Consider the following 25,442-nt stretch of genomic DNA (forward strand, 5'->3'; position numbering starts at 1 on the left):
ACATTTATAACATATCAGAAATTTAGTTTTTTGTTTGACGTTTACGAAATGGGTCGCTTGAACAAAATTGAGAAATATTGAAAACTTACTTCCAAAGTTGTGAGTCTTCAACCTAAACTGTAAGAAATTTACGTGGAAAATTTGGTAGAAAAGAAATGCCTTCAACGCAGTTTGTGGATCTATTTGTGAAGCGAATTCGGCAAACTGGATCCTTATTGGATAAAGCAACTCGTTCACGTGCTCGTCCAGTAAGGTCAAAACCGAAAACATTGCTGCTGTTGTTCAAAGTGAGCTTGAACCATCAACATCAACTCGCCATCGTTCTCAAAACTTGAACATTTCACGCACTTCTTTGAGAAGAATTTTGAATAAAGACCTCGGTAAATGTACTACCTTTCCAATAAAGCCATAAACTTTGAAAAATATTCATGCGTTTTTTAGAGTCAAATTAAATTCCAAATTTTAAATGGCCCACCCTGTATATAGAAATATACTCTTTAAAGATAGAAATATTATATACTCTTTAAAAGTGAATCAGTGTATTATTACTGATTTCAGTGCTATACCTATAACTGATGTAATCATCAGCGAATATTCACTATTTTTCAGTAATAATACATACACTGATTCACTTTTAGCAGTTATGATTTTCTGCCAGATTCAACCTGTAGAAACTTCGAAAAATGAATCAGTGTGCGTGCGTGCGTGCGTGTGTGCGCATGTGTATGTATTATTACTGAAAAACAATAAATATTCGCTGATATTACAGTTATAAGTGTAGCACTGAAGTTAGTGATAATACACTTTTACAGAATATTGTTTCACACACAACAAAAGATAAAATATTTATTTTGAAATCCCCTCTCCCCTCTCCCCGTTTGGATGATTTTACATATATCCAGAAAAGTCAAAAGTCTTCATGTCTGTTTTTATCTGTTCGTTTCCTCCCCCGAATCGTTCTAATCACTCGACTTTTGCTTTTCTTGTCAGGCATGATTTATCTTATATTCTCGCCGAGATTATTTGCACCATTCGTGATCAACTCGCGGAGTCGCTGCAGGCAATTTTTAAACTCTAATATTTGTATCTGAATTCCGTACGATAGAAATATTTAAACCCCAGGCACAATATAAGGAAATAGTGATAAAAATAACACGATTTCAACTTATCAGAGACTGCGTATTCCGGTGTACTCGATTTCTGATATAGATTGAAATTGTGTTATTCCTATTCTGTCGCATTGTATTTGAGGCGTTAGTCTTCGCAATTTTCTTTTTATTTTTGTTTTATTTTTCATGTTTGTATCGACTACAAACAGGAGCCCGTTGAAATGCGCACGTGACCGCGTCCGTATTGTGACACGCAACTGTTACGCACAAATATTTGACATTGCCTATTCACACGCGAGAAGTTCACTTCCCGTATCCCGAAGCGGGTATTTTTTTTCCCCGTTTCAATTTTTTTTCCCTCTCGCCTCCCTTGTCTGCTTACCCGCCGGGCGATTTTCTCCAATTTATTTTTGTCGCGAACGATTCGATGTGCGTTGCATGCGTAAAAAACGCATCCCACACGAATACATTGACGAATCTTTTTCTCTCTTTCTCTCTCGGTGGAATCAGCGAATGACAGATTCCCTCGTTGATCCGCGGAAATAAAATTGCAATATTGCGAGGAGGAAATCAGTCGAAGCGTTGACTCGTTATTTTTCATATTTGCAGAGGAGAAAAGAGAACAAGAAAATAACTGATGCGAGATGATCGATTGCAGTACTGAATCTAAATTGGTAGGTCAGAGCTCTCTAATGAGAATTTAGACTTAAAAAAAACTACTTTTTATTGGTCCGTCATATTTTAACAATTCCTGAGAGAAAGAAAGAAAGAAATAAAAGTAAGAAAAAAGTAAAATGAAATGAGAAAGAGAAAAAAATAGTCTCAATCTTTGTTAAAACTACTACTCTGTATATACAAAATTGCGGCTCGTATCCAGACTTTTATTGGAGAACTTTTACCGAAGCTGTTATTGGAGATACTAAAACATTCCTATTTAAGGAAGGGCTCGTAGTAGTCGATAATTACAGCCCTGCAGGTAGGATCGGCGGCCCTGAAGAGGACGCTGAACGCAAGAAAGGTGGAAACGTGTGTATACGGGTAGCAAGGGAAAACGTGAATGGAAACGGAAATGCGATAAGGCGACGGTAGAGCCCCGTTTGAACGTGATGATATATAACCGCGATGATGGGCAGCGCGATGCCGCGAACCTCGGCGAGCACGTACCAGTTTTCACGGCACCTTCAATCCCGTAAATTGTGTGGTGAAATTTTATGGATGCGCGTGCAGACGCACGACTCGTGTCTCGTCGTGATGACAAAATTACCCGACGATTTCGGCGGAAAAAGAAAGAGAAACACAGTACCATTGGCAACTCGTTCTCACGGCGAGCATAAGATCGTTGCTTTTACCTTATTACGTGCTTAAAATACTCTGGACCGACAAAAGATGCTGAAAATCAGCGTCTCTGAACCCGCCAATTTTATTACTCAAATCGATAAAACCAACGCCAATTCTCGAAATCGATTGCGATAGTAATTTCGAAGTAATTCTGTCGAGTAATTAAATCATGGAGATATTGATTAAATCTGCGATTTAATCGCACACGTGTGTCCGGAAGTGTTGGAATAATTTTACAGACCCTGCATCAACGCGGAGAGACGAACAGTGCCGTTAATTAACAATTGATATTACTATTGTGAACAAACGACACAAGAGCAGTAAAACACGACGCTCGCTATTTACTTCTCGGCGAACTTTCTACTCGTCCATACTCTACGTTTGCGAGTCTACTATATACTAAAACGACCAATCCAAATTATGAATTATCTCTTTTTATCTCTAAGTATGAAAATAAGTGTAAAATGTAATTTTGAATTAATGTGTGAAGAATTTTATGATTTTTTTTATTTAAAAATCCAGATATTAGTCGTAAAATATTATTCATAAAATATTTTCAAAAGTATATTTTAGAAAAGTACAATTAAAAAAAATAAAACATGATCTCGTAACTTGATGTAATTTTTTTGTGATCTCATGTTATATTAAACGTTATTAGTTATTTATAAATACAATAATAGTAACATTGTTCATATAATATGTTTCAATTCATTTTAATAATTATAAAAAAATTTTTCTATTACGATTTAAATACGACAAAAAATTAATATTGAATTTCTTTAATTTTGTTAATGTCCCTCTTTCTCTCTTTAAGATTGATCACCTTTTTGTACACACAGGTATCGGACACGTCGGGCGTGCCGGTGAAACAATAGAGTTCCTAGAAGTAAAAGTCTAGTCAATCTTGTAGTTTAATTAAGAATGGCGTATGTACGCTTATATGTACATAATAAATCAAAATTGAAAAAGCAGATGGAACTTTGTTTAAAAATAATTATAGAGAGCATGCAATTCTACTAGAACTAACGAGAAATGTCGCTGGAATTGCAATAAATTATCAACAACGACACTTTTTTCCAAATGTTGTAATATCTTGTACGTTTAAAGTCTATTAAAATTAGTAATTGAAATTTTGTTTTCAAATTATATACATTGATATTGAATTGGAGCACTAATGGGAACAGTGGCCAAAAATAGAAACATTTTTCTTTTTCTTGTACTTTAGAGAGAAAGTATCGTGCTAGATTCGCGAAATTAGCGCGCCATATTTTCATTTTTTATTTTTTAATATAAGAAGTACTGTAATTTTTCTATTTTAATAACACAGTATAGAATTATGCTTATAGAAAAATGCTGGAACTGGTATTTTTTTTTTTTTTTTATATTAATTTAATGACGTGCTAACTTCATAGATCCTGTATCTTAGCGATATAATCTAACTAATTCAAGACAGAAGGAACGCTGCTTTCGTGTCATTGTTTCGCTCGCGGTGCGAACAACAAAGACCCCGGGTGAAATGGCGAACGCCTGGAGGTGAATTCGCGCGTCTAAGATGCGAGTTAACGTTCGCGTCGTTCACGCGGCACAAAGCGGTGAAACGATTTACAATTGCTTCCGCAACGAGAGCGAGCGCCGGTGCCGGTGCCGTGCAACGTCAGTAACGTGTATACAGTGCACAGGATCCTCTCGTTATCGCAGACAGACGAAACGTTTCCCCGCCCAGCCTGTCTACCGCGGGATTCGTTTTTCTCTGGCTTGAACACGCGGCAAACGTCGGCGTGCAATCGTGCGCACCTTCCGTCTCAGTCTTAGTTCATCGCGGAAGTCCTGATACGCATCTTCTTCCTGCGCTTAGTAATTTTCCTTTCGCGTTTGCGGGCGCGTTAAGCCCGATCTACATAACACGCAAAACGTAGAATTGCAGGTCGCAAGTGAAACGTATCTTATAATAGGTCGTAGGCCGCAAAATATAGGACGCAGGACGCGAAAGTTCACCCAACTTCCTGCATCCTGTAACCTATTATAATTAAAATACATTAGGTTAGTTTCTAGTCTTGTGACCTGTGACCCGCATTATTCTGCTTTTGTAGATCGGGCTTTAGCCTAGATCTACAATAAGCCTTAAACCGTAAAAAATTGATCAATTGCAGTCGAACGCGAGGAGAATAATTAACTGGATTCGTCATTTCTTATGGCTTAAAGCTTAAGAAACTTATTGTAGATCCGGACTTATTCTACAATAGGGTGCAAGTCGTAATCCGTAAGAAATTGGCCAATCACAGTTGAATATAAAAAAATAATAGATTATGTTTACTTAATTTCTTACAGCTTGCGACCTATTGTAGAACATGCTTTACACTTTGATTCGCACTACTTACAGCGACTCTAGGCTAAGTCACGACGACGGAAAATAGAAATTAAAAAATCCGACGACACTTTTCTATGTGCCGTGCGTTCGTTTACTTGCTCGTTCAGTAATGTAAATTTGTGATAATCGAGCCGTAATTAAGACTACATTTACATGGTCATCCTTAATCAGGTTTAATAACATCCGTAGTTATAAATTGATCAATCATAGTTATTTCATTCTTCAGAGGAATAGTTATGATTGGCCAATTTATATTAATAATTACGTATATTATTAAATTCGATTAAGGGGTCCCCCCCCCAGGGGGGGAGGGGTAAACGTAAGTATAAGTTTCGCATTTAACTTTTCGATCTATCGTTCTACAAGAACAGATTACATCTAGCGCTCCTTTTTCAACACATTTCTGGAAATATATTATTATGCAAAAATATTCGTGGACACAAAATTATTCTAAACTTTCATCATACACGTGATATTTATAACGAGAAAGTTTAGAACTTGTAATTTTTTGTTAAGCACGTATTCGCATAAAGTATATTTAATATTTTTAAATATTGTGAGCGCATATTTTAAAGTTAAATATATATGCTAAATTTAACTAAAAGAAAAAAATAGGATATCAATAGACACAAAGGGAAAAGAGTAAAGCAGATGAATAGAGATAAATTGATTTTATTAAAAAAAAAAAAAAGAAATCTGGAAGCAGAAAGCAACCCATAGAGCATACACGAATGCCTCGAGATATAATCACAAAGAGATATCGCTCCCTTTAAAAGTGACACAACTCGACAAACGTGATTTTAGAGTTTAGAGTTATTATTACTATGAATAAATCGAATAAACATTATCTTCAATCATAAAAAATGAACTAAAAACTTATAACTTCATAAAAAATTATAAAATAATATGAATTCAAAAAAGATGGTTTTTTTTATGAAACGAAAATGACATTTACTTTTCGTCGATATTAATTAGATTGAATTAGTTGATAATTTTTTATCAAGTTAAAAAATACACTCATATTATATATGCTTTTCGCGTTTCCTTCTACGTGATCTCCAATCTTTTTTTTTAAATAAAATCAATTTATTTGTTTTTTTTCTTTCTATCTAGATATTCTTTTCTTTTCCATTTTGGCGCATATATTATTTAACTTTAACACACGTTTAAAATATTTAGAAAATTTTAACGTACTTTACGGAAATTCTTCGGCTTTTTGGGAAAACTAAAGTTTTTAAAGTTACGCCTCTTTTGAAATAAAGGAACGATACATAATATGAAAAAAAGCAAGAAAGAGAGACAGTATGCGAAGTGTGCACTGAAGCGACGACAAGTCAAGTGCGCTCGCTCTCGGCGAGCGGCTGACACGTCGACCCGTCGACGTCGACGAAGCCCCGCGTCCTTGCCAGCTCCCTACTCCGGAGTACTCTTCTCGAGGAGTGGGAATCCGTTCATCCCTACTACACCGTCCTCACCACCCTCTCCTCCGTCCCACCATTACGCCGCGCTATGTAAGAGCTCGCACATGTTACCCCACGTTCCAGTCTCGCAGCGGCACTCGCGAGCGTTGTTTCGTACATAGGTAAACGCGCGGCGTGGCACGGATCGCTTGGCGGACAGGAAGGGGGCATAAAACGCTCTCTCTCTCTCTCTCTCTCTCTCTCTCTCTCTCTCTCTCTCTCTCTCTCTCCCTCTCGCGCACCAGAGGACTCAGAGGGAGAGAGACACCCACGTAACTGCGGACTCAGCGCGCACAGGTACGCGAGAGGGGAGACCGCGAGGTGTGTGTATTGTGTGCGTGTGTGTACGTAACGTATACGCGTGCGCGCGCGACGAGTTCCCTTTTCAGTGACTCGCGCGCCGCGGAGTCGCCGCGACCTCGTCGTTGAGTTGCCACGTTCGCCGAAGGCCGAAGAGCAATAGTTTAATCGGGTGGAGTGATAGGAGAAGAGGAGAGGAGCAAGTCCACCGCCGTTTCCGTGCCCACTCAGTATCCCACATCAGCACTCTTTTCTTTTTTCCATTTATTTTATCCTTTTCCCCCTCCCCCTTTTTTTATTACTTTTGTACGAACCAGCTCGACGCGTTCGCGACGCGTGTGGAATTACTCCAGTGGGAAGTATTTGCGTCTCCGATTGACCTGTCCGCCCCACGTCTTCGACGCGAGTGTTTGAGAGAGTGTGAAAGAGGAAAGGAAGTTCCGCGTTTCTTGAGGACTTCTCGCGGTGTGGATATAGGAACGGAAATTGAAGGGAACCACATTCACCTCACTTCATTGGGATAACGAGCGACGCGGATATCAAAAAAACACGTGAGTATCCCGAGAATTCTGAAATGCGATTATTTCATAAGAGTTCAACCTTCCGAAGCCTCCTCGCGAGATGATCTTGACACACGCGCGTGGGTGCGATGGGACACGTAACGCTGGTGCACGCGCTGCGCATACCTCGCGTTGCGTAATCGTGCATTCTTTTTTTTTTCCCGAACGATCGAGAATACACCGCAAGAGAGCGAACAGTGCAAAGTCGAGCAACGCGATTCTGCTCAAGACGTTACACGTTAATATTTGTTATCGCTTCGACAGTTAATGCTGAAATTTAACGGAAAAAGCTGTTTTATAAATATCTGAATGAAGTAGCTGAATTTTCTACTGGGAAAACTTGGTGCACCACTAGTGCACCTGAGTGTAATTATAAAAAATCAATAAACATATTTTTAGTATTAGTGCATAGTTTAAGCCTTTTAATTATTAATATTCTTTGTTGTCATAACCTCGTAATAATAAAAGGATTAAATTATTTGAATATTGAAACTGTATAAAGTGATTTGCACTCAATTGCATTAGTTTTTTCCAACGGAAAATGCTATAAGATTTTTTAATATAATTCATTCTTACACTTTGTTTTGTGGTCCTCAATGAATATAAATGTATAAGCCAGTTATATTGAAAAATCTCACAATAGTTGCAAAGCTGCGCTTTTTCCGCTGCATGCAACTAATGGTTGTTGGTTTGCCGATGGATTTCGAGGCAGAAAGTGAAGCATTCTTTTTGCGCACAATTTTCTACACTTTTCGTTTCATCGCGTGATTTTCCGATTCGCAGAAGTTGAGTGGCGAAACAGACATTCATGTGATATTCACGCCACTCGGTACCTCAATGCTCTTATCTTCCGCTTGTTGTCACCCATGAACGTTGATAAGCTCGCGACCAAATTACAAGCTCATGTACAATTATAAACGCAGAGACTAAACTGATTGCGCAGAAAACTGACCGAGTGACATTTCTCGGCTCATCTTCTCATTGCAAAACTCCAGTTCAACGGGAATTTTGAGAACGTCTCGTCGTCGGAAAATCAGCCGTGAATAGTGATACATTAATTCATGAATGTTCATTCAAGAAGCTACGCGAAAATCGGTAAACAATTATCGAAAAACCGTCAAACAAAATTACTATCCTTGGTCGACGTATAATACGAAATCCTTTTGAGGTTTCATGATATCGGTCTTTAATTCTTTCCGTCAATATATATATCCGTATCCGGATATCCATATATCGAATTTTAAACAGAAAATACTTTTATATTTTTATATGAATTTCGTCATCAGAGACATCTCAAAAATCTCACTTCTGGAAACAACAATTTTATACAAGCTGTATCTCATTTTCACTTTGAAATTTTTAGTAGGAAACATCTTGTGAAACAGAGCAGTACACTATTAAATCTTTATTAATAGAAACAATTTTAACTTAACATAAGTTGCTCAATCTTATCGTTATTTTATACTAAAACAATTATTTATTATATTTTACACTATATAGTGTCAAATTATACAATGACTTTATACAATGACGTGATAATATAGTGTCAAATTTAATTATCGTTTTGGTAAAAAATAATGATATATTTAGTAAGAGCAATGGCGACTAACATTAGATTAAATTTGACTCTATAGATACAAGGATACATTAACAGTGATACAAGGATAAAAAATTACGCATTGACAGAAGAGTCAAAGTGTTGAAAATAATTAATAAGTGACGTATATTCGAATTCGCACGCGAGCTCGGACCCATCGAGCGCGAACCGTTCGCGAATAAATAATCGGTTGGGTACGAAACGAACCGGGCGTCACGCGCGACGTGGGTGCGTAAGCAGTCGCGGTCTCACGCGTGCGACACGCCGTGACGTGACGCCGCAGCGCGCGCATGCACGCGGCCGCGTGCTATTACGTGACGACTGAGAACGGCTCGAGTTCCGTGCCACGCCGACGACGCGACGTATGTAGGTACATATCCTACGACGTAATACACCCGACGCCGACGGTCGCGTCGCCGCTGCTCGATTTTACTCCGTTTCGCGACCGTAATTATGTAGCGCAAGAACAGGTGACGGCCTTGATATCATATCGCGTCTCACGAAATGGACGTAATTAACGATGGACGTTCTTCCTGCAAATATTTGCGAAACGATTTTCGAGTTGCATGAAAGCTCGAGTTGTTTTCAGCATTCGAAACGCGAGATTTCTGAATATTCAGGAACTTTTGATAAATTCCTCTTTTTCAAAAGTATTTTAATAATATCTTAATATCTTAATGTCTGAAATGTTTATAGTGCTTAAAAATATAAAATATCTAGATTTAAGGTAGTAGAAAGTAAAATAATAATATAAAATAACCTTATAAAAAAGGTAGTCTCTAAATTCTTTGGAGTGGAATTTCTCACTCTAAAGAGTGAATATTGAATCAGTCGTAAAAAAAATAGCTCAGTTTTCAATTTTTCAGAGTGAGAAATTTCTGATTCTAAAAGTTTTAGAGAATAGAGAAAATATATTTTCAGAACATTTAAGTTATATTAGAGTTTAAAAAATTACAATTTCAAGATTTCAGATTCTCGTTCTTTATTTAATATGATTTGATGTATTCAGCGATATATCACATCGCTAAACGTAACGCAATCGACGCGATAAAGTAGAAGTAGATAAATTGCTTTTTATTTTCCAATTTAATTCTTGTCTATCGTATATCGTAATTCTCGATGATATTTCTCGATGATAAACGAGCTATAACGAATCGTATTCCAATCATATTTTTGTAATTTAGTTAAGATAGGTGACAAAACTTATCACACACGTTCATCCTGCGACGCAGTCGAATATGATGTTAAATAAACTGTTTCCTGTTATTTGTCCATTAGACTGTCCTATAGTAGCAATTTCGTTGTTGGCAACGAATGCAAAATGGCTTTGTTTATTAGCATAATGCTAAATACGAGCAACCGTTACCGTATTTCCGCCTCGTTAGTATCGGAAATTTCTTTTATGCAAGCAAACGTGGATAGTTTAGCTATCGAATAAACTGGTTTGAGCGAGGTAACGCGGTGTAAGAGAAGATAAATAAATCCATTTCGTCTCTCAATCCATTTAAATTCGCTTTCCCTCTCGCATTTTGCTGAGACAGCAAAACATACGCACGCCCGTCGATCGGTTTAATTCTATTAAAAACGTCACTCATGCACGCGGAGACGAGACGATTAATTTTTTCAAGGCTTAATCCGTTGAGGACAACAATCTGGAGCTAATGCCGCGTGACTCACGCTCCTCTGTATGTGTGAACACGAATACAATCATTATGACGAGTTACGTTAAGGGTCGCCAGACCGACGGAAAGTCGGTTTTTAGCGTCTGTTATCAAGATACACATGTTGACATACGCAGTCATTCCTGGGATTAACCCGGTTTTTCATTATCTTGTTAACTTGTGATTATTAAACTTAACCTAATATTTCACCTAATGAGCTTCATTCGTAACATCATCATAAATGAAGCCTGTTGGATAAAATATCAGTTAAGCTTAAACATAACCAATAATGAAAAATCAGACCTGTAATGATTATACATGTTTACGGACACTAGCTAGGTCCAGTTCCACAACTCGTGGTTAACTCTTAACTTAGGTTCACTTTATTTCTCATCTCTTTCCAATTTTAAAATTCGAATAGCCTCGGTTTAAGAGTTAATCGTGAGTTGTGAAAACTGGGCCTTAATCGGATTTAATAACATCGTAATTAGAAACTGAAACTGGCCAATCACAGTCATTCTATTTTTCAGAGAAATAACTATGATTGATTAGTTTCATAACTACGGATGTTATTAAACCCGATTAAGAGTGTCCGTGTAAATATAGTCAGTATATCGTTCATTTTCTGAAGAAATCGCGCAATCGACTTATCGCACGACACGATAATATTCTCGATAATTCTTCGCAATATCATTGTATATAAGTCGAGTGAATGACTCACTTGACGAAGATGAAACGAGAAGCGATCGCAAAAGCGGCATTTTTTCCATTCGATATCTTCGTGAAATTTTTACAAAACGCGGCGCTTATAACGAGAATAAATGGTGGGCTTTTGCGAGCGGATACGCAAATTTATTTGCACAGCTGGCACATCACATCTATCAATCGTCACGCGGTACTTGGCGCTCTTACTAACGTTTGCCGGCCTCCTGCTGGAAAAAAGACTCGATGTACCGTAAATTCCGTTCGGCTGTGCCGATTGCTCCGCGTGCGTTGTTAAAGCATTAACGGGATAACACGTCGCTTATCGAGTAAACGCTCGCGGTTCGCGATGTATATGTATCTTTTCGCGGCGCGTACGCGCTTTTCCGGAGCCGAGCAAATTGCCCGCCCTGCTCGACTATCGAAATCAGATTAACATCGATTTCCCATTCATCGATCTTCTCCGCGTTTACTCTTTCTCTATCTATTTATCTCTCTGTTCCTCTCTCTCTCTCTCTCTCTCTCTCTCTCTGTCCCTTTCTCATCCTCTCTCGACTTCTTTCGTTTCCGTTGTAAACAACAAAGTGCACGTTCTGACCGTCCGTCACGGAATTAATCACAGTTTAATTGGAAAATCTCAGCGCGCAAATACCGTCGCTCGCGATAGGCAAATACATGGGTCGTCGAAAGCGGTGGCAGTCACGTAATATGCGAACTGCATTGACATCACCCGACTATGTCGCTCGCGCTCGCAGTCGAATCGATCGACTCGCACTTGAGATACATGAAAACAATTCCTGACGCACCTTTTCGATAACCTTTTCTAATCTTTGAGCGCATTATATAACGAAAACTTACGGAGTTGTTGATCAAACCGCCCGATCTCTGATCCTTTCTGATGTTAAAAATTCAACGTGTCAGTCAACGATGAAAAGGATTCGCTATTTAAGAATGTATCATGTATGTTTTTTAACAAAATGAAAAAATTACAGATTAAATATTTATATATAAAAGTAAATAAAAGGCTTGACGGCGATTTAGAATTTGAAAAATTATTTTAATAAAAAATAAATGTTTTCAAAAAACAATTAGATAAAATGAGAAAATATTCACGAACTATGAAATTGCACTGTTAAATATAAATATTAATCTTATTGAGCTGTATATATATATATAATTTCATTTTTACAGAAAGTATAATTTTCTAATTCCAGTTACTTTTTGCAGAGACATTATATACAATACGTTCTTAACGTACACGTCGCAATTATAATTAAATACTATAATTATATTGAATTCATGCGGAACCAACAAAAAAAGATTACGTTGCATCGATTAATACGTTCATTTAAATCAACTTGATTTCATGATTATGATAATAAATTTGTTTTATCTAATGTAAGTATAGATCTGAAGATATCACATTCACTTCAACTTCCCAAGCGCAGCGTCACTGCAAATATCAATTCGCTAACTCGGCGTGAAAGTCAAATGTCTCCGATGTGATATCATGGAAAGTCTCTTTCTGTCTCTTTCCCCCTTTCTCTCCGTTTGAACGGCAACTTTTTCGTCTCAAAGAACACTCTCATCCATCACTGGTAAAATCGCTACTTCTAGGCAACGTTTCCGCGTGAGAAGCGCAAAATATCCTTTTGTGCGATACTCATGCCTGTGTAACTCGCGCCGGAGCGAGATATTACTTCACGCTCTTCTCTCTTTCTATCTCTATCTCTCTTGGCATCTTCATTAATTTCGCAGCTGCTTTGCCTAAGAATAACATTGTCGAACGAGAGCGGAATACCGACTCGAGCTTCCTCAATAGAGAATCGTTAATCTTCCATTCTCGGGGCTCGCGAGTCCGCTTTTCCGAGTCTCCGTTATATCGGTGAAGGGGTTATCGCTGCATTCTTCCTTTTTGGATTATGACGATATGTCTTTTGCGTCAGTAAGATCAGTCTCCGCCAATCGATCGATGATCATCACATACGAGTCTCTGGCGAGACTTATCTATTGATTCGAATCTTTATTTAGAATTTACATTTCATATTTATGATTTGCCCATAATTTTTTAGTGTAGACCATTGAAGAAATATACGGTTTATTAAAAATAGACATATGACAAACTCGGCATTATAAACTCGATATTCGCGAAATTGCCTTATTAAATTCGTATTACTGTCTACCACGCTTGTCATCGCATGTAACATTTTCACATAATAAATATTCTAATTAGATGATTGCGACATCGTATCGCACAACAGAGAATAATAATTTCGAACATTCAAAATTCATGTGGATCTCGATAGATTTATTTTATTTATGTGTTAATTATGATTATTATTATATCGTGAAGAAATATATTTCAACAATTATTGATATTGATGGACGAAAATTATGTGTTTACTGGAATAGTAGTAACCAGAGAAACGAGAGACGACCGCTAAAGCGAATTATGAAAATTGTCGGAAATTTCTGCGAGTTCCGCGAGTGTTTTCATTGTGCGCAACATTTTATCCGCCCGTTATTGCAGGCGCGCTACATTAAGATCCAGCAGGTTGTGACGCGAGCGAGGTTTATTGATTCGTAGAATCCAGCGCAGAAGCCCAAATGCACAGCTACATGGTACCTGCTACATTTTGTAGACTCGCATGGAAAGAACGGGTTTGCTGAAATATTAAAAAATTTAACTGGACACACACACACACACACACACACACACACACACACACACACACACACACACACACAGAGAGAGAGAGAGAGAGAGAGAGAGAGAGAGAGAGAGAGAGAGAGAGAGATCTGAAAATAATTTTGTTGATCCATCAAAATAATTATGTAGAACGCTCAAGCTTATTGCTAGAATATCAATACTATTTACAGCTTTACTCATCATGCTTGACTTCTATATAATTATTTTAATGGTTCGACAAAATTATTTTCAGATCTGGCTAGACTTTTAGACACTTCATCAAAACTGTTCTTTCCATATATAACGTTTATAAAGATTTTTTAAATTAATTCTCTCTCAGTGTTTTGAAAACTATTTTTAAGTATCGCATAAAAATCATGGAAAATAAATTCTACACGATACAAAATGTTTAGAAAAGAAACTTTGAAAATTCTCCAAGACGAAAGAAATTATGCAAGTAATTATGGAACACATACCTTATTATACGTCAATCGTACATAGAATTTATAACTTCGATAATAAAGAAACGATTTATTAAAAATTCTTGGAACGCACGGAAATCAAGCTGACAAAGTACTTGACTCGTTGCGCAGCTGTTGCAATAATCACGGCGATATATAATGCGAACAATGCAATAAGTCCGTTCATAGATAATATGCGCCGACATCACCGCGTATTCTGTATACAGCGCAATTTCTTACTTTTGAGCTGTTTTGCGCCCAACGAGGTTTCAGCATCGTCAACTTGCAACTTGAAGAGAGTCTGAATTTTTGGAGGGTGCGGAGAAAGCAGTCGAGCATCGCAGAGCAAAGTTAGAGAGAAGAGAGCTCGTTAAGGACCCTCTAAGGGAAAATGACAGGGTAGCCAAACGAATCCTCGGATGTCCTGTGGTTAAATATAATTTTAACCCCTCGCGTCAAGAAGCGTCGCTTCCTTCGACAATTTTGCTCAAGCTCATCCTCGAAATATTCTTACGCCGTCATTTCGGCAAGTACAAACGATGAAGATTATATAAATTACTTTGTCACGTTCTCGAAGCGCGATTTTGCTTTATAGCATCGTTTCCCTTTCTCGCGATATTTATTTATCGCGGGTTGTCCAATCGCGCGATTTCGCCGTCATCATCTCCGTTATCGATTCGCTGAGGTCGTGAAAAACTAGCGGCTCGAAATAGAAAGGGACAGTCAGTTCTCTGGCTCGGAGAAATGCCAAACGGATACTTCTAGAACGCAGCAGCCGATGATCAAGCGACCTACTGCCCCGTTTTCCATGCGATTTGCGAGATCCACCAAGTTCAAAGTGGTTGAAGCAAGTCGTGTATAACAAGCATTATCGGCTGACGTTAGTCGTATAGGCATATCGCGGTGTATCGAACGAAAATGAAACGCGAAATCCCTCTATACAGCAATCTAAAATTGGCGCGTATGTAAGGTTGTAAGGTTGAACAAACACGATCGTAGTTGCTATTTGAAGCATGAACGCGATTAATTTGAAATAATCTATGAATTGCTACTATTGGAATTCGTATATTGTATCGCGCCTTTGTTGGAATTTTTTTTCGTTGGAATAGTGTCAACGCCAGCGTATCAGGTAAAATTTCATCATGTCGCAGCGTTATCATTTTTTTTTTCGCATTGGAATCGCGAAGAATGCTAACTCATACGCAAGCATTCGTCACGAGTCACGGGTACAAATATCAGTCTGATAACGACTCTCATCGAAACTAACAATTTGTCAGCGTTTGTGAGCGTGTAATACGCATGTAATACGACAATCGCCAGTCTTCGAGATTAATTACGGAGCCTTGAGACACAAACACGTGGAGTCCTAACTATATAATTGCTGCGATCTTTGCATGTGTCATTGAAGAGCATATTAAGGCAAATGATTGTTATACTTATTGATAAAAATAACGATGCCATAAACGTTACGTTAATTACGGTATTATCGTGAGATAAGAATTTTCGTTTTATTTTGTTATTAACAAAAGTGCCAATGTCAACAAGAATGCTGATAAAGATTAATTATATAATTATGTTTTACAATTATAACAGCAAACAACTGTTATCCTACACGCTATGATGTAATAATTACATGTCTCTTTTTTTTTCCCTTTTGTGAGTTTAATAGATATGGCTATTAAAAGTTCGAGGATACGTTGTTATCAGGTATTATTATATTGTTTTGGAATCTTAAAAATACACATACGCGACAACGCATATTTTGTTTGTATTGCGACTATTCCATCCGCATTACACTTGAATATTCATATAGCAATTATTCGGGCGATGACCTCCGTCATCGGCGCGTCAGCTAAAAGAGGAGTGTTACCGAATATGCATGTCCACGTGTATAACATATTTATATTGAGGTATTCACACTTCAAGAATATACTTGTTTGTTGAATCGTAGTACTCGATGTGAATAAGTTTTCAATGTATTATTTGTATCTTATCTCCATCTGTTCGCAATATCTTTTGTTCCTACTAATCGTACTTCAAAGAATAAAAAAAAGAGAAAGGTGATTAGAGACTAGTAACGTTTGATTACAAAAATAATATTATCTGATATACAGAATACTTTATATCCGTTCGTGTTCCTTTTTATTTTTTTTTTTAGATATCTTAAAAAATTGTAATCATTTTTTCGAAAAAAAAAACATTTAAAACAATTTTTTTAAATATTACCTATTATTTTTGCTGAGAGATTAGATCATTGTTACATTGTTATTCGCGAATAATAAGTTGAAAAAAAAAAGAGAAGGGAAATGTCGTGTGATCATATCCTCTCGGATTAGACGGAAGTCATTAGCAGCGTCACTTAGAAAGCTACTACAAGAGTTGCGTAATCATTGTGAGTAGAGGAATATCTCGCGGATGAAACAGCCAATTGACGTACATCTTCACGATTGTTTCTACTTCCGGAAATAGATTCAACTTTATCAGTTACTAAAATGTTACTACGTTGAGCGGTGTGTAATCTTCGGAATAGATAGCTTTTACGAGGCTTAAGGTTCGCGTGTAAGAACCGATCGATGATATCAGGAAATTGGGATCGCCAGCGCACGTGATGCTTAAGTCGTGTACATTGTCCTCCTCCTCGTGTGCTCTGTCGGTCTATCCCTTCCCCTCGATTTCGATCCAAAGCCACGGACTGCGTAATATCGGACGCCGGTGGGCGACGTTAATCGCGATAAAGCCATTATCGCGATGACCGTCGTGCGTGCACGCGCATAAAGCGCCGCGATAAATTTCCACTTGGATGAATAATTTTCACCTTGTGCATGGTTTCAAAAATAAGGTAAAGGTTTTCGATAAAAGCGCCTTATTCATGAAAAGCTGCGTTCCACAAACTGCCGCGATAATCGAAGTTGCGCGAAGTTGTGAAAGAGAAATCGAAAGATAAATATTAGGAGAACGATTATATTATACATAAATATAAGTTTGAATTTTAATGAAAGCATTAAAATCTTTGGATTACTTTATTATAGTCATTAATTCTTCTATGAATATAAAAAAGCAATTACGAATTTGACAGATCGCAAAAATATGAAGTATGCAGGCAGAAATCCACGAATGTGAAGATTTTAACATAAATCAGATGTAAATGAATTAAAACATAACAGAGGTCCAAAAATATGAATAAATTAATGCCCTTATAAAAAAAAAATGAGCGCCTAAAATAATTTTGTTAGCCAAAGATATAATGAATATTTAAACTTAATTTGTTTTTCCCTGTTATTACGTTACGTCTTTATTTTTTTTATTCTATGCTTTTATTTCGTTAAACGCTCTCAAAATTCTGCGCCAGATGTACTCTGAATCCCGCCGTGATGATACATGTCCGCCGCAGCATCCAACTGCAAGGTAACGTAGCGCTTATGCGCTTACTCCCGCCGGCACACATAACAATCTTAATTATATAACGAGCATGTAATCGAGCACTTTCATTGTTGCCAACCGGCGATCAACGCAGGAAGCGCCAGAAGCACGATTCTCCGATGAGCGATCATTGAACCAGCTTTTATCGGTTGGCCGATACTTCCGCGACGAGAAACCAGTCAGCTAACCAGCCAGCCAGATGTGTGTGATCTAAGATCACACATTCGTGATTTTTCATTACCAAATGGAAACTCCGGCCGACCTGATCCATAGACTCGTCGTTCGTTGTGTAACCCAGGCAAACCATTACCGATTACTCGACGGCACGTTGAACCTTCGAATCGCGATTATTCGCCGATAACAGGGTTAATCCGAGATGTGATCCGCGAATGATTTAAGGATGATTGCTGGGACGTTGTTTAACATTTGATTTGCGCGTGCGATATAAATAGATCGGCTACGAACGAGCAGGGTCAATGCCGATAGAAATCGAAAGGATTAATCGAACTCTTGAACACTCGCACTTTCCATTGATCCCGTTCATTAATCGACAAGCGCGACCGCAATGAAATCGCCTGTTACCTTCGATGGAGAAATCATAAGAAAGAAAGGTTCCCTGAGAAAGGTGTGTATACTCATACATTATGGTTATTGGTGAAAATTATATAGAACAGAATATAAACGTGTATCAAAGTGTATAAAGATATTGTGTATTATCGAGATGTAAATTTTAATTTTTAAACAATAATAAATGATTTATTAAGATCGTATAATGTGAATACAGAATAAGTAATAGTTAAAGCTTATATAAAGGTCGAAGCTGGATCTTAGATGCTTAAATAAATTTCCATGTGAATTTATATCTGCTATATATGTCATTTGAACTGCGCGCCGAATTGATTTTTCGAATTTAGAAACGCAACTAAACTACTATATGTAATATCACAATTAAATTGACAAGCAATTTAATAATTTGATGCGCAATCAAGCATCTTATTAAAGAGATATTAATGCTGAAAATTTGTGAAAAAATTAATTTTTATAGAATTGTTAATTTCATAATTATTAGAATTTTGCAAGAAGTTGGAAGAGTTTGAGAATTACAAACTTAAGCGACTCAGACAATAATTAAGCTTTCATTTTCATTTCCCATCGAATAGATAAGGTTTTTTTATCAATGCGATCGTAATTTGTTTTTCAATATTTTCGGCGAATATCCGTTTGTGCTCGATTTCATCTTGCTTATTTTTAATTCAATAACAACAATTTTTTTGTCAATTGAAACAAAAGAGTCCAATTAAATTCTACGAGAAAATAATGAAAATGTGTATATTTAATATAGAGCACATCCTTCAATTTGATGCGAGTTGTTTTATAATAGTACTTGGAATTTTGTAGTTTCATTCGGGGAAAAATCGCCTCGTAACTTTTTACGATTTTATGATTTTATCCCGTGCAATTTTTAAAGCAGTAATATTTTCTGTATCATCGTTTTGAGCTTCGACATATTCGACGCTGTATTTCTATAAAGTATCGACGATGTATTGAGCGAGAACTATCTCTCTCCGCGAGGGCGTATCGAACCTTACGATAATTACAGTCGAGCTCGGGGAACAGTTAATTAAAGTCACATCCATAGAATACGGCTATCCAACACGATATCCAGTTCTTCTGGAATCATCGAAATTATCGATACGGTGTTTGTCTATCGATTGTTGAAATATCGTCGAATATAAGCACGAGCAATCTATAGCATAGCGTTTCTACAATTCTAATATTTTTCGTAAACACATTAATCGCGTATATTATTCGCGAACACATTAATCGCGTACACTGTTGAATTCGTCATGTTAAATTATACTCAGTTTGAGTTATTTGATAAATCATATCATTTCTGTAAATCATCATTGCTTCTACTCAATATGTTATTGATTTAATTAAAACAATGGAGTTAGCGATTTAACTTTAGAAATGTATTAAATTTGATAAATTTGTTATTTATTACGTGCACATATTAATATGAATGTTGTTTACTTTTAACCTATGTAATTTAATCACAGAAATGGATTGATTTACATTTCGACAAATTAAAAATAATTTAACTCAGGGATTATTACCATTACTCCTTTGACATTTAATTGTACATGTACTGCGCAACAATCAATTATATAATAATAATAATAATAACGACCGTTGAGATTGAATGCGTTGAAAAACCTGATGTCTCGATTTTGACGATCGTGGTCGATAAACTCGGTCATTTTAATTATACCGAAATATATTTTTGGAGGTATTACTCATTCGCCGACGATTAATATTTCGTTCTAAATCCGTCGGACGTTTCGGGTCTTACAGTAGTAGAACGTTGTTCGCATCACTCGCGCGAATTATGCGCAGAAAGCGGAGACAAAAGCAACAATACATTCCGATTTCTTATGGAAACTGTAAATCTTATCTTATACCATTGTTGCATCGAGGTAGTCATCGTTAATCTATGTACGGAAAAAAAATTAATTGAGTGGTACAGCAAACCTATAATTTATTACGCAAATTCAACATCGACAGCTAAGAAGATTTGATGGTTTAACAAATCGCTAATGTTATTCAGCTGTCAACTTTGCTATTTTACATAGAAAATTGACTGTCTGTATATTACGACTGTAGATTTGCTGAATTAGTGAAGTTTTCAGCTGTGTTTTTTTCCGTGTGAAAGTAATTAAGAGAGGGAGAGAATTTTTACGGGTAACGTGCGTCATCTTCCTTCCCTCTGCAAGGAGGAACTTTGTTCATTTCGGATAGGCTTCGCCGCAGGCTGTCCTCGAATGCAAAGGAACTTTCCACATGGTCAGCAGAATTAATTCGCGACTAAGCTAAGCTCCGGCCTCGCTCTTTCTCCACGTGATCCAATTACGACGGAACGGGATTAGGTCGAGACACGTGAATCCACATTCCCTATCCCGTTCTCCATGTTTTCCCCAACGTCGTCCGATTAATTCGCCATTATTCTCTTGAGCTCTCATCTTTACTTCTGCCATCTCGTCGAACACGTCGCCATTTTCGAAATCCGATTTTATTTCGAAATTTATCCTTGTGAATATTTCTCATCGCGATCTTGACGCGGAAAAGGTCACGCGGGGTGAGAGATCGATTGTTGGAGCTCTACTTGGCAATGGTGCCGGAGTTTTTGCTCCGAATATAAAATTAGGTGCGTTCGGTCCGGCTGCGAGCTGGGATTTCGGGGAGCAGTGGACGTAAATAGATCATCGTTAGAATGCAGCACGTCTTATTCATACTTACGTAAACAGGTCTTGAGGACGTAGCCCATCATGACTGAACGAATAAGGAAGTGACCCGTGAACAAGAATTCTTCCTCTATCTTTGCATAATATTATAATACGTCTGTTAACACTTAACGAGATATTTAAAGTAACGAGAGATTCTCACAAAGTTACATAATTTATTAAGAATGTGCATATGTGAATGTAACACACGTACGTTATTAATTAGATCTAATCTTTTAATGGCAGTATTATTTTGGAGATAAATATCAAACTCTACCCAATTTAGTTTTAAGTAGCCAATTAACTCGGAGAACATAAAATATAATTCCCAAGGTTCAGGCTACTAGAAAATTATGGAGCTAGTTCGTCGCGCACGATGAATGTTTGCGCCCTCGTGTCGAATCGTGGAATTTTCATTCGCGGGAGAAAAATACGAGTGCGAAGAAATGAAAAAATGCATTTCGGACGATAGTAGTCGGGTCACGTACTTTTCTACCGTCGTGCGTACTTTTCTACCGCCATCGTCATTATTGCCGTTGTTTACCAACACTTTTCCGCGTTTTAACGCTCCCCCGTGCACTCCTTCACCTTTACTTTTCTCGGAGGAAGCTCGTACGTGCCACGGTAAAACGCTCTTGAGTACACGAATAAAACAAGTTATAGCACATGGAACGAAGTTGTTTCCGCGGAGCTGGTTACGGTATTACGCACCGTGAACGTTTCGAAAGACCGCCCTCCGAATCGACGCAATGCCCTTCCGGGTTTATGCACACGTATTGCCAGTAGGAAATACCAGAAATTCTTAGACTAAAATGCCGGCCAAACAGGCTCTAACCTTGGCTTGGAAATATGCGAGCTAGTTATAGTTTATAAAGGTATCGCGCCACGAAACCGCAATCGCAAATTTCCCTCAAATAGAACGTTTCGCAATCAAGCATTAATAGTTCGTCCAATTAGATTCGAGATATTTACGTAACGTCGGACATATTATTGGCCGTCTAAATTGTCTGAATTTACAATTATTATATATAAAATTGAAGAAACGTTTGAACTAGGAAAAGCAACAGATTCAGAAAAAAAGAAGCGACAGTGTATATTCTTCATTTAGTAACGGAAATGGACGTAGAAGATGCTCGATATTGAGGAAACAAAACTAGAACTAAACGTGTGAGATTGATTTAAAAAAATAAGCTACTCGTATAATAATTGTGAATATTTTATATGACGCATTGACGTGAATGTCTCTTCCTATTCTTCGTGAATGACGAGCTTTTCGCGGTACATTTTATTAATGCGCGCCGATCTAGTCCTGTAGAATTTTAATGCGAGACTCGCGCGAGTACACGGAGACATTCGCGAGAGATCGCATTTGCAGCCGAGTACCGTCGCTACGTCGTCGGTGCAGGGTGCGTCCGTTGCATGGGAAGAAGTATCGATCGGTCTATATCTTCGAGGCGTTTTATTTTTCTTCCTGCCGTTCTCCTTCCGGTCGCCTTTTCTCGCGCGCTCGCGCGCTCTCAGGCGGACAATAAAACGGGACTCTGAATCTCTGGATCTAATCATCTCGAATGGTCTGTTGGGTATACATTACTTTATTGTGCAGATAATTTGCAGATGGAGATCACACTAGCGATTTTCGCGATTAGAAATATCTTTCGATCGAAACGATTAGAAAGATATGATAAAGACCTTCACATTTACATCGCAGTTTCGTATAAGGCTTCAATGTTTCGATGGAAGTAATCCGAGTTAGTGCAATCCTTCTGGGATTATTGGCTCGTATCCATCGCAAATCTCGATCCGATGCTATCATTGAAATATCGGTGACTTCAAAATCCTCTTCCTTGCCACATAGTTTCTCATTCGCTCTCCTCCCATATTTCCTCGTAGAAGAAACTCTATATCTTTTTGAAGAATATTCCCAAGGAAGAATCTATCTTGCATCGATTTTTTCCAATGTCCTGTAAATATTGCATTACATTAATACTTCATCCCTATATGTTTCCTTTAATAAATAAAGTTGGTATATTCGCAATTTCATGTATCAGAAATGAATTAGCAGTAGCTTTAGAAAATTTTCAACATTTTTATTATAATGATAATATTATTGTTGCATTGATAATTCAAGTTAATTTTACAAATTAAATAATTTCAGATACAGAGAAAGTGATGTAGAGCCTTGCTCACTAAGATTACGCTTTTCTCGACAAGACGAGAAATTCTTTATCTTCCAATCTTGAAACCATGAAAGTAATCGGAACTGGTACGCGGTCCAACCCCGTGGCAGCGTTTGGTTCATCCCCCCGTCGCAAATCCAGATTGTGAAACGTGGTCGGATATCAGTGAGATATCGCCGATGTTGAATCCCTTTTCTCTTCCCCGTTACTAGCTACTATTCGTTCTTTAGCCTCCTCTACAGGAACACATCTCTCTCTCTCTCTCTCTCTCTCTCTCTCTCTCTCTCTCATATCCCTCCTCCTATCCAGAAGGGGTAAGAGGGCGGAGGCGACCACCGACGATCGATCACCACTTCTCTCGTTTCTTCCTTCCGTTTTTCGCAATGGAAACCGCACGAACATTCGCGGCTGCGAAAACGGCGCTTTTTGTCGAACGCACCGGCTATTCTCGGAGAATTTTTACAAGATACTTATAAGCACTTGTGTGTGTGTGTGTGTGTGTGTGTGTGTGTGTGTGTGTGTGTGTGTGTGTGTGTGGATCTCGCGGGAAAACACACTCTCCTTTCGGAGATGACTCCGACTTTGTTCAGAATATAATAGGAAATAGTTATTTCACTTATTAAAAAGTAAAGTATTTAGAAAAGTATTTAGAAAAGTTTCGTTTTCGTTTCAATTTATTTTTAATCGCGTAAAAACCAATTAATTCGTATTTGTGACGTAACGATCTTTTGATAATTTCTCTCTATTTTAATAATGCCATAATATACAATGAACACAGACGTGACGGTTAATCTCGAGAGAAACGCTACATGCTCTCATCGAGATTCTCATTTTTCATGTCAGCTTATTAAAGTAAATTAACCGGCAATGGAATATCTGAATATATTAATTATGCATTCGACAACGAAGGCAACGAAGTGAACGGCACAATATGTTCGTCCGGCCGGATATAATATCGCGATTATATTTTGCATTGGATACTATATTCGAGCGAATATAATTTACACATACGAAAGCTCTTCGTGTTATACCTTCGATATTTAAAAAGTATATTTTATATCTCTCTCCGTCTACAATAACAAATATAATATTCCAGCTCAGCGATTGGAATTTTATGCGAGATATTATTATTATTATTATTATTATTATTTTTCATTAATGAGAAAACGATCCTTCAGTGAAATCAAGATACGCAACAGCACAAGCGGAGAAGAAAAAAAAGCCAAAAAAGTAAGATAAAAATAGAAATTTGTACAAAGTAATTACAATAAAGACAATATAATTTTCAATGATACACAAATCAGTAAACTAATGAAATATGAAACGAATAGAGTTTATGAGAAATATTAACTTTGTTGAGATTATTATTGATTAAATGCATAATTTGTTAATACAATTAAAATTATACGTTGTATATAATGCTCGATGTAATCTTGCATGAAATTGTCCAATAATTATCGTAAATCTCATTTTTTCTCGACAATCTGTACACAACATTAATTCCTAAATCATTTCATTTAGTGTTGTTTCTTTTTTAATTCAATGTTGTTTCTTTTGTTGTAATAATAACACGAATATATTAGGACAATAATATATCATTCGCGATCATTTTCTATCAAAACGTGATCGTTTAGGCAAAAATATTGTAAAGTTAATATAGCGATTATTAGTGAAAGTGAAGTAAATCGTATCTGGAAACATCAAAAAGCGTTAATATGCGTAAAAATCAGAAGAAAGGCAGTTCTGCGTCGTAAACGATGATCAGTTCTCAGAGAGAAATTCTTCATTCATCCGTGCCCAAACTGCTCGAGGAAATCCTGTCAGCGTCTTCTCTAGCGTATCAGGATAAAAATACTGGACAGATCAGAGAGAAAAAAGAATGTTTTCGCACCTTCAATATTCCGTGAACAGTTACATGTACCCCGATAGTCACGGGATTTCCCGTACAATTGTTTCTCGCGATTATCGATTGGTAATAAAATAGGAGAGGTTCTCTAGTGACATTTCAGATTGTGATATTAAACAACTTCATGTATGGAGAACTCATTTTACATAATCCTCGTGAAGAGAAATTCTTTTACCTTTGATGATTTCTGTCTTTGTTGTAGGCGAAGAATGAAATAAACTTAAATTCGTTAATTTTTACGCGATAAAACGCGAGAAATTTAATTGTTTATATTATTTTAGTAGTTTAACTGCTTTTTTAAATTCGATAAAATTTTCAATGCGCAATTCAAAATGACTACAAATACGGTATATAGGTATGTATGCACATATATAGTACATATATATATATGTACATATATATATATGTACATA

General features: G+C 37.2%; 1 protein-coding gene across 5 annotated transcripts in view; it reads left to right on the top strand.

Annotated features, from left to right (window-relative positions):
• Positions 1-25,442, top strand: part of LOC108684957 (protein Tob1-like) — a 160,856-nt gene that overhangs the window by 119,224 nt on the left and 16,190 nt on the right. The window contains exon 1 of one of the 5 annotated variants that reach the window (XM_018189528.1): positions 6,351-7,126. The exons of the other annotated variants lie outside the window; for them this stretch is intronic. The gene's annotated coding sequence lies outside the window, so the exon portion shown is untranslated. Of the gene's footprint in view, positions 1-6,350; positions 7,127-25,442 lie in introns of those variants that run through there. 5 annotated transcript variants of the gene reach the window in all.

The sequence above is a fragment of the Atta colombica genome, unplaced genomic scaffold (assembly GCF_001594045.1).
Source record: "Atta colombica isolate Treedump-2 unplaced genomic scaffold, Acol1.0 scaffold141, whole genome shotgun sequence".
Taxonomy (NCBI): domain Eukaryota; kingdom Metazoa; phylum Arthropoda; class Insecta; order Hymenoptera; family Formicidae; genus Atta; species Atta colombica.